The sequence below is a fragment of the Staurois parvus genome, unplaced genomic scaffold (assembly GCF_062004578.1).
Source record: "Staurois parvus isolate SC_StPar_1 unplaced genomic scaffold, SC_StPar_1.0 ptg000469l, whole genome shotgun sequence".
Classification (NCBI taxonomy): domain Eukaryota; kingdom Metazoa; phylum Chordata; class Amphibia; order Anura; family Ranidae; genus Staurois; species Staurois parvus.
In genome coordinates this window covers 321,133-331,334 of record NW_028318265.1, presented here as the reverse complement: position 1 = coordinate 331,334, position 10,202 = coordinate 321,133, and the positions used below count along the sequence as shown (strand labels likewise).

Below are 10,202 nucleotides of genomic sequence, written 5' to 3'. Positions count from 1 at the left end.
TAGTACCCCGAGGGCCGGATAGAGGAAAGCAAAGGGTCGCATTCGCAGTTTGAAGACCACTGCTCTAGAGCAACTGCACCTGCAGAGTGCACAGTCTATTTGCCTTTAGTAAATCAATCCCAATGTCTTTTGCAGGGAAGGCCTTGCATATTTCAATAGGACAATGCTAAACCGCATACTGCACCTATGACATGGCTTCATAGTAGAAGAGTCCGCTGCTTAACTGGCCTGCCTGCAATCCAAGCCTTTCATCAATTGAAAATATTTGGTGCATCTTGAAACAAAGAATATGACTAAGAAGACCCAGGATTGTTGAGAAGTTAGAATCATATATCAGGCAAGAATGAGACAACATTCCTCTCCCAAAACCCTAGCAACTGGTCTCCTCAGTTTCCAGATGTTTACAGAGTGTTGTTAAAAATAGTGGGGATGCTACAGCAGATGATACATGAACGTGTCCCAACTTTTTTGAGATGTGTTGCTGCCATCAATTTCAAAATTACTTTACAGTATGTTTTTTCACAAAATGGTACCTTTTTTCAGTTTAAACATTTGATATGTTTTCTATTTACTACTGTGAATAAAATTTGGGTTTATGACATTTGCAAATCATTGCATCCTGTTTTTATGTAGATTTTACACAACGTCCCATTTATTTTTGGTATTGGGGTTATATAATTCATGTCCTTGTTAGCTCTACAATAGAAGAACCCAATGTAAGTAAAATATATACATTTTTTGTCATCTGATCCTATCCCAACCTAATCTCCTAAAACCAAGATCTCACTCTCACCTAACCTCCCCCTGCCCCTAGCATCCTGCCCCCACTGATCCCCCTCTCATCCCCACCAAACCCTCTCTTACCCTTAGTAATTTTCTTTCACTTAACCACCTCCTACTCTTTACATCCCAACCCCACCAAACACCTGTTCAATACCAATATCCCACCCCTTTCCACCAAAAGCTACCACTGTCAACATACTGAACAGCCCAACTCCTCTCCCACAACAACCTACACCACCTCAACCCCTTTCACCCTCTGGTAAGTTCTTAGTTACCCCTCTGGCACTGTAATATCTGTGTGTAAATTCTCACAAAAACACCTTTCACGTTGAACTGATTAGAGAATACAATAAAATGCAAATACTTATTTTATTTGCTTTAATGAACCATTCATTTTATTTTAATTTCTTTCTATATAAAATGTGTATGCAATGTGTACTATGATATATATATATATATATATATGTATACACACATAGTATAAATAATCAATCTAAAGGTGGTGTGTAGTGGAATCGTGAAGCTAGCGCTGTTATAATTGGAATTAATCAGTGATATATAATCTCCCATTTAACACCGGGAAGGGCCGAGCTCAGCACTGAATGGAGCCAATTGTTATTTAATGGTTTCTGACTAATGGCTTATGAATGTGAAGCAGTCTCAGAGGTAGTTGGTACATTACTGTGTTCACTCAGCACACTCCATTTAACAATATCTGAAATCGCACACTTTAATTAAAATCAACATTACGCTGATAAAAGTGGAGCTCTGGCAGTTTCTAAAGCTCCGGCTGTGGGGAAATCTGCAGATCCTAAACACCAGCATTATTCACATCTATTTCTGAGAGAAGCTCTATTCATTAACAGACCAGTAAATCTCCTTTGTTTCCTCTTGTCTCTTCTCCAATCTGTGGACTTTGGAGAATTTACAAACCAGGACCAGCACACACATCACTCACAATAGGATGGGAATACAACAAATTTATTGTCATACCAAAATACTGTCTAGAAAGGCTGCAGTTCGAAATGGGTAGCAGGGATGGGTGGATGCGATTCAGGATAGTTGCTACCAGATCACTAATACAAGAGTTAATAATGATGATAATAAGACATGTGATATAAGTGGTTTGCCCTTGTTCCTAGAAACTCATAAGCTGGAAACTAAAGTCACCAACAAATTGGGTTTACGTCAATGTCATACAGGTTAATACCAAGTTAACGCCAAGGAAACGTATAGGCAGTGATATAGGGGAAAATGGTAGAGAGGCTAATACACCAGGCAGAGGGATACAGAGGATGGTGCCAGACCTGCAGGATACAACAAGCCAAAGAACAGAAGGATGACCAGACTGGAAGAAAGTTAGACGGAAGAATCTGGAAATCACATCATAGAACTTCCTGGAAAAGACAAAAAAAAAGGGACAGAGAGCAGGAGAGCTAAAGGCCATGACTGAACCTAGGCTCCAGGAGCACAAAGGCTGGTGGAAGATCAGACACAGTTAAGCAGAGGTGAAGCAGACACACCAGGTATGATAGATAGCCAACTTAGGTGTCAGTAGATCAAATTAACAAGTTGGTAAAGTTGATGACCTCAATTGATAAGGAATGGTGCCCCTAGAAGTGGACTTTCTTCTTCGACCTCCTGATCCATCATAAGGTGTGAGACATGTCAGTGGTGAATGATTTAGCATTGACAGTATTCCACAGCTACTGCTCTTCCTAGACCTATGTTGTCCTCCATTGCACAGTATTCCAGTCTTTATGTTCCTGAATTTTGCCTCAGAAGTTCTAATGTAATCCAGTAATAGGTTAGAGTGGACAGGATATGCCTATAAAAGTCCTGATTGGTTACTGTGAAGCAGAAAGAGCCTAGGAACTGTCAAAGTGCTCTGCTGCTCTAATCTGAATTAAAAACTAAAGATCCCTTTTTTACTGTTTTGCTTTGTCATATTACTAATCTCTGTTGGGCAAATAAATCTTTAAGTATAGGTCCACCTTGGCAGAAAACACTATTATAGATGTGACTCTATTTATTACAACAATAACCTGCTTTCAAGCACAAAAAGGTTGTGGTGGCTTTATTTGCCGTGTCCTAAATCCAGAAAACTGCAACATGAGATGATTCGGAACAAATCTCTTCACTCTGAAATTCATTGATTGTGGCCAACATCTGCTAGACTTCCACCATGTGCTGGAAAACCCTCATCCCAATGGAGTCGCCAAACTATAAACCGCTCATCTCTAGATATCACCATGGTGATTGTCATACAAATTAATTTTTGCCCCAAATATGACAAAGTTTCATGAAAGTTTAAGCAAATATGGATATATTTAGTAAGAGAACCGTTTCAGCCTAATAAAAGTAATGTTTCATCAGTTTAGAGCAATCAGAACCATAAAGAAGACTTAGTTTATGCCTATGCAGAGAAGATTCCTCATAAAATGGTGAACTCTAAAAAAAAATACTTAACAGGAAATTCCCCTTTTAGTAATTCTGTAATAAGTTACTTGAAAAATTTCTAAATCTTACATGTTTTATCTCCTGCAATTTGTATGCAGAATTGTGATTGGTTTAATCCACAGAGTGCAATGTGAAAATGATGTTTATAACAGGACAAAATACTCAGAATGAGTCTTCATGGAAACAAGTGTCACACGGTTCATTGGTCGCACAGTATTGCTTGCAAGCCTGTTATCCTATACGTACATTCTCAGTAATAATGTGGGTGAGTCCAAGCAAATCAACCAGATGAATGCAGACATTCGCCTAACACAAGACTGGAAATGCCATTTTCAGATATTGGTAATATTTGGTGGGTTTTCCCATGCTGCTTTGTACACCCTACCATCTCCCACAGCTAGTCATCAATTACAGAGCAACAGGTGCTGGCAGCCAGTGCAGCTAGTGGCTACCAGTAGTTCTCTCCTCACTCAGGGGGTTTTGCATACTCTTGCTTCACAGCAGGTGTCAGGTAGTTCTATGTATAGGATGGAGCTCCCACAAAAAGATGATCATCAGCAGTAGGGTCAGTAGGGTGGCTGAGAGCCCAAAGCCAGGATGATAAACGTTAAAAAAGTTGTGCAGGTCAGATCTATTCCCTAGATGTATTTTATGTCTTTTTTTTCAACGTTAACCACTGAATACTAGAATAGGTGACCAGGAGAAGGTCTGTCATACATGATCTGATAATAGTGGAGAACAAACTGCCCCCCAACCCCACCCTTCTCTGGCAGCAATAGTGTGATTACACATAGCTTAGGAAGGAGGTACCAGTGGACCAAAATTATGTATTTCTGATACTCAGTGCATATTAACATGAAGTTGTAAAAAAACCGTCATGATTTCATACTGTCACTTCTCTATTTCACTGACCACTCCAAAGTTAGAATTAACACTGATCCACTATCATTGTTGTGGATGGGGTGGGGGGTTTTGGACCACTCAGACCTGTTAGACTCCATGCATGCACTCACCTCTTCTTCTGCCATGCCTACTGTGCAGGATCATTTTGGGCTAGGAGGCTGTGAACTCAGCTGTCCATCTGGTCCCAGGTAAAGCCTGGTAAATAGCCAAATCCTTTTCTAGAGTTCCCTGGGACATAAAGATGTGTCATGTTTTGGAGTACAGTGTTCATGTATTTTTGCAACAACTACTTCGGTGTTCAGTAGAGATATATTCTTCAACCAGAAGATGGCAGTGTTTATAAGGTTGTAGCTGCATCTATGATAGAACTCTATGTATTTTCTCTATATTAAAGTTCCTGTTTCCTGTTTATAGTGAAGCAGCAGATAAACAGGTGGACTATACACTGTCTGACCTGTAGGGCTATATACAAAATCTCTAACACCATGGCAAAGACTGGCCTGCCAGTGATGTCATCAGGATATTCTGGGCTGCCTGGAGGTCTTTTCAATGAAGGTGGAAAACCAGGATAAGAGGACCAGTGCTGAGTGTCTTCGATGAGTGTTTTTTGTGGCCACATCCACCTTTCATTGGCCTATCACAGAAAAGGACTATCCACTGAAGGGGGAAAGTCAGGAGTTGATCTCCGGAATATAGGTGGTGTACATGGTACCATAACTCTCATGACTTTTCTAAAATATGTTTTGTAATTTGTTTCATTTATAACCATTTTTTTCAGAGTAATGAATGTTGAGTATCTGGCACGCTGGAAAAGCTATATGATGGATGCTTCAATTCTCTGACATTTTTAAGCACCCGAGGATGGGAGGGAACAAGGAACAGGGAGTGCAAAGAGAAATGAGGGATGGGGTGCAGAGTAGAATTTGGATGCAGGAAGAGAAGGGGGTGCTAAGCATAAAAGGGGGTGCAAAGGCAGTAGTGAGTGTGTAAAAGAGACAGGTGAAGACAGGTGACAGTTGAAGAGACAGAAAGGGGTGTGGGGACAGAATGGGACATGCAGGGACAAAAGTAAGTGTAGGGAGGTAAGGGGGTGAAAAACAGAAGTGAGTATAGAGAGGGGAGGGAAGGGGGTGCAGAGACAGAAAGGGGTACAGAAACAGAGAGGAGTGTATGGAGGGAAGGGGGTGCAGAGACGGGTGCAGAAACAAAAAGGAGTGTAAAGAGGGAAGGGGGTACAGAGACAGAAAGGTGTGCAGGAACAGAAGGGAGTGTAGAGAGGGAAAGGGGTGCAGGGACAGAAGGGAGTGTAGAGAGGGAAAGGGGTGCAGGGAGAGAACTAAGTGTAGGCAGGGAAGGGAGTGCAGAAACAGAAGAGAAGAAAGGGGTAAAGAGACAGAAAGCAATGCTGGCACAAAATTGAGTACAGGAAGGGACAGTGGAGAGTGTTACAAGGGAAATAAGTGTAGAGACAGAAGAAAGTGCAGGATGGAAAGGGGGTACAAAAACAAAAGTTAGAGTATGGAGGGTAGGGGGTGCAGAAAGAGAATGCAGAAAGGCGCAGAAGGTGTTGAGAGGAGCCAGAAGAATATTTATAGCTCTGTAAACATGAAGCCCGCTCTTCTCTTTGGTTTGGTGGTTTGCACCAACAAATAGATAAAAAGCTGTGAATATAAAGCAGATCACCTCCATCTTCCAGTAGCACATTCTAGCATCAGATTTTCCTAATATAATCAATTGACACAAAGGGCGGAGCTTGTACAACAGAGGGTTATCATTCAGCCTGCCTAGGCAGCATGATGTCTATTTACAGCTCTGCAGGTATATTTGTGTATGAAGTAATTCACAACTAGAAATTGTCAGCCTTATTGGTTGGAAGATCAATCACTTCCAGAAATGCTTTTTCACATCTGTGTGATTTTTTCGACTGAACCCAAGTTGTTTTTGCAGGGCAACAGAGGATCATTTCTGGATTGTTCTCTGCCTGTTAAAGAGACCCCAAGCAAAGAATGGTAAAAACATGTGGTAATGCACATTTTCTTTCAGCGTAATACCCAATGCAGGCCAGTCTTCAAAGCTCCTTCCATTTTGTATGATGACAAAAAGTATATTAATTGTGCTTGTTGACATGTAAAAATGACCACGACTGTGTTCATGTAGATTTGAGTGGACCAAAAGCCCTGCCCCCCTTGCAACATCCACCATATACAATAGCACCACAAATTATCATGCAACCATTCCTAAGTGAAACATTTTCATAAGTGAAGCCACCACATGCACCCCCAATCTGCCATGACTGCAAAAAATCCAGATGCATAAGTCCTGATCCAAGCTTCCCTATATGCATTCCCCTAATCCTCCATGACTGCCTATAGTTTATGTCCACAAGTGCTGATGCAAGCTACTCTTTAATCACCCCCCCCCATCTTTCATCATTGCATGTCCAGGTGCACAAGCCACAATGCTAGTTGCACACTACCCCCTCAGCCTCTGACTGGTCCAAAATTGAATTGGCTCCTTTGGTTTCTTAATGATCACGTTGAGATGCAAATGTAAGGAATTTGTTGCGTGGGGCTGAACAATGATCTCTATTACTTTCTGCTCCCCGGAGATCTGCAGCGTTCAGGTTCAGCTGGCTTTCTGCAGACTTTGTCCACTTTTTATGAATCAGACACAGAGAAGATGCAGCACACAAGGCTCTGAATCCGCCCCATTAGTTAAAGGACTTGTCATTCCCAATCCTGGATTTCTACAGTGCAAGAAATGTCTCCCCTTTTAAGTGCAAAACCACAGAATTACCATTTCCCCAAGTGCTCCCTGTTTTAGGCTGCTTTCCTAATTAGAGGCATGATAACAGGCGCGCTGATTGGCATTATAAAAGCGCAAGTCTGGCTTCATCTGTCCCAGGTGTGCTCGCTAATTTTTTTTCTCTCTCCACCGTTTCAGAACTAGCTCTCCTTCATTGTTCCTTAAAGTTTTCATCTGAGGAATTAATCCACATAAAAAGACATTAGAAGAGTAGATGAGCTGCCAAGTCCCATCACTGCAATCTTTTATCACAAGTACAATCTATACAAGTTGGTTTTTTTTACCCTTTTGTTTCTGAGGGTTAAAAAGAGAAGCGATGCTGGAAAGGCGCTCGTGTCAGTGGACGGTACGCGCCATTAGAAGTGGCGTCTGTACAAAAGGTTAGGAGATCTGACTGTCAATACTGCGGGTCCAGCAAGGGGGAGACTCCAGCTTTTGTGTGAAAGAGATACTTTGATATTTTGGAATGTTAGAAGGGTGAATGTGAAAAATCGGAGGTTGGGGATCTAATTACCCAACCATAATTGGGGGCTAGGGAATAAGTTGCAGTCCTCTCAACTCACCGCAGATCAATTATGTTAAGAGAACATCTGTAAGTAGGACTTAATGAGGTCCATTAGAGCAACATGTACAGTTTCCTTAACAGCACTTGTCAGCTTCTTGGATGAGCTGAAGGAAGCTGCTAACTAGGGACCTGCTGAGGTATTTAAATAGTGAACGCTGGCCCACTCAGGTCTCTGTGTGCACTACTCGTTGAAGGAGAAGAAGGGCCATTGCTGGCAGCCGAACGCAGACCTGGCACCGCCGCCTCCCCCACACTCGCCACTTTGACTTGTTCTGCTCTGGAGTTCATTCAAATCATTTTATTTCTGCAGCACAAAGACGTGAAAGTGCGATTGCTTCAACCTTTACTTTTCTGGCACCTCTTCATCGGATCCCGCAGAGTGCCGTACTGCCGTGGGGACAAACTTTGGAAATTCTATTCCTGCACCTGAGATAAGGTGAGTCGTTCCTCTAGACGTCGCCTGTCTGAACCCGAAGGTAACGAGACCTGGCTTTGCTGCCCAGTTGGGAAGTCGCAGTGTCATTAAGTTTGGATTTGTCTTGGATTCTGCCGTGCCGTCGGTCCGGATGAATGAGCCACGTCCCGGTTTCTTTTTACTTCTTGTGCCGAATGCAGGGAGATTTTGAGGAGGGAGGGGGTCAATGGTGTTTTCTCAGGGATGATTAAATTGCTGTCTGGCAGATTTACTTGCTGCTCCTCGTAGAATGGGAAGTCTACACCGTTACTGGGAATAATTCCCATGATTAGGAAGCTGCGATTCTCTATCACAGAGAGGGATGAAGTGTGGCTGGAAATTGCATGATTGGGGAGATGAACTGCTTTCAAATCATTTAATTCCTGACAAAACCTAATTACTGGCAGGTAATGCAGTGTCAGCTTTAATGCATTTCATCATTCAGTCTGGAAAGAGGAGCATTTTGTCACCCATCTAATTATCAGCGCATTTTGGGGGGAAGGGAGGGGGGTCACTGTGGCTGAATGGTGGCTCGGTGTTTGCAGAACTGCTGGTAGCCATGGGGTTAATGGTGTCAGGAAGTGACCTATGAACCCTGAACACAGGTGGCTAATGTACACAGGAATTAGGATGTGTCCCCATAGGCCTTGGCTTCTAGACAAAGTGTGCAAGGGGTTAAGCAATCTAAGAATACAACCCAGTGTGGCAGGGGTTAAATCCCATCATTGTTGCCTTTCTGACTGCTGCGCTGAAGGAGTTAACCAGCCCCAGACAGCTTTCTTGCTGCCCAGTACAGAGGAGTTAAGAGAACCCAAGAGAATCTAAGCAACTCATTAACCAACCAGAGAGCAGAGCCTTCACCTCCCAGCAGGGAAAGGGTTAAGAAGCCAGAACAGTGGCCTGGCAGGCGGCACATGAGGGGTTAGCGCTTTCTGTCAGGGCTCCTATTGCCAGAGTCCAAACAGTGCTAATTAGCAGGAATGATGTCACTGTAGGAATAATCCCATCATTTAATTAGCTGAATGATTTAAACAAAGATTTGCATAGATGCTCTAATCAGCAGCGGTGAATTACGGCACGGCGGTTAGCAGCGAGGGGTAACAGATCACACGGATTCGGGTGGGGGGGGGGTCTCATCTCCTTCAACATAATTAATTTAATTGTCCTCATTAGCTGTTCCATTTGTTGTGATTTTATTTCTCCTCTCCCAGTCCCCCTCCTCTCTCCTCCATTCTGCTGCAGATATTGAAGGGGGGGAGAGGTCACAACAAGGGGGATTTGGGGTGATGATTGATGGGGGGGGGTTGTGGCAGTCGGTGTTCAGTGCTGTTCGGTATGTTTGGAGGAGGAGAGCATATAGGGATGGTGATGGGGGCAGTTTGCATACTGGGGGGGAACAATTTTGTTTCTGCAGATGTACTGTTAATGTCCATAAGTAGCCAGCGCAGTATATTAGAAAGGAACCATCGCTACACAGAGTGGTTAAAAACACTGGGCTGTATAGTGAGCACTGGGGTGTAATGACAAGTGTGACTTTTATTTAAAAATTGTGATTTATCTAAAAAAAAAAAAATAGTATTAGTGAAGCTGAGTGGTAAATTTTTTGTCTTAACATGCATTAGACAAGACAATCAAAATAAAAGGAAACACACAAAAACACATAATATGTGTAATTATGAATGAGACCCCATTTCTCCAAGTACCTCCCAAGTGTACACAGCACATGTAATATCCAAAATACTATCAACATACATGTTACTGTGTGCACGCCAAGGTGATAGCATGAACGTTACATGCATACAATCCAGCACATAGAAGGGGAAGGAGGTGAATCTGTGAGCCGTATAAAACCTGACCGATCCAGAAGACCCTCACCGAACATTTCAGGCCCAAAGAAATTCACCCCAAAATTCTTGTAGCGTGACTGTAATGCAGAAACTTGTGCAGGTGTGATGGAGATATCGGTGTTGGTGTAAAGGTATAGTAGAGTTGGTGTGATGGAGATATTAGTGTTGGTGTGAGAGAGATACCGGAGCTGGTGATATCAGTGTTGGTGTAATAGGGATATTACAGCAGGTGTGATGGAGATATCAGTGTTGGTATAATGGAAATATTAGAGCTGGTGTGATGAAGATATCAGTGTTACTATAATAGAGATAGCAGTGCAGGTGTAATGGAAATATCACTGTTGGTATAATAGGAATTGTGCTGGTTTAATGGAGATATCAGTGG

The 10,202-nt window shown here is 42.6% G+C and overlaps 1 protein-coding gene across 1 annotated transcript in view; it reads left to right on the top strand.

The window, feature by feature from the left end:
- The first annotated feature begins 7,620 nt into the window (after positions 1–7,620).
- Positions 7,621–10,202, top strand: part of LMO3 (LIM domain only 3) — a 66,071-nt gene continuing 63,489 nt past the window's right edge. The window contains exon 1 of the mRNA XM_089689090.1: positions 7,621–7,952. The gene's annotated coding sequence lies outside the window, so the exon portion shown is untranslated. The remainder of the gene's footprint in view (positions 7,953–10,202) is intronic.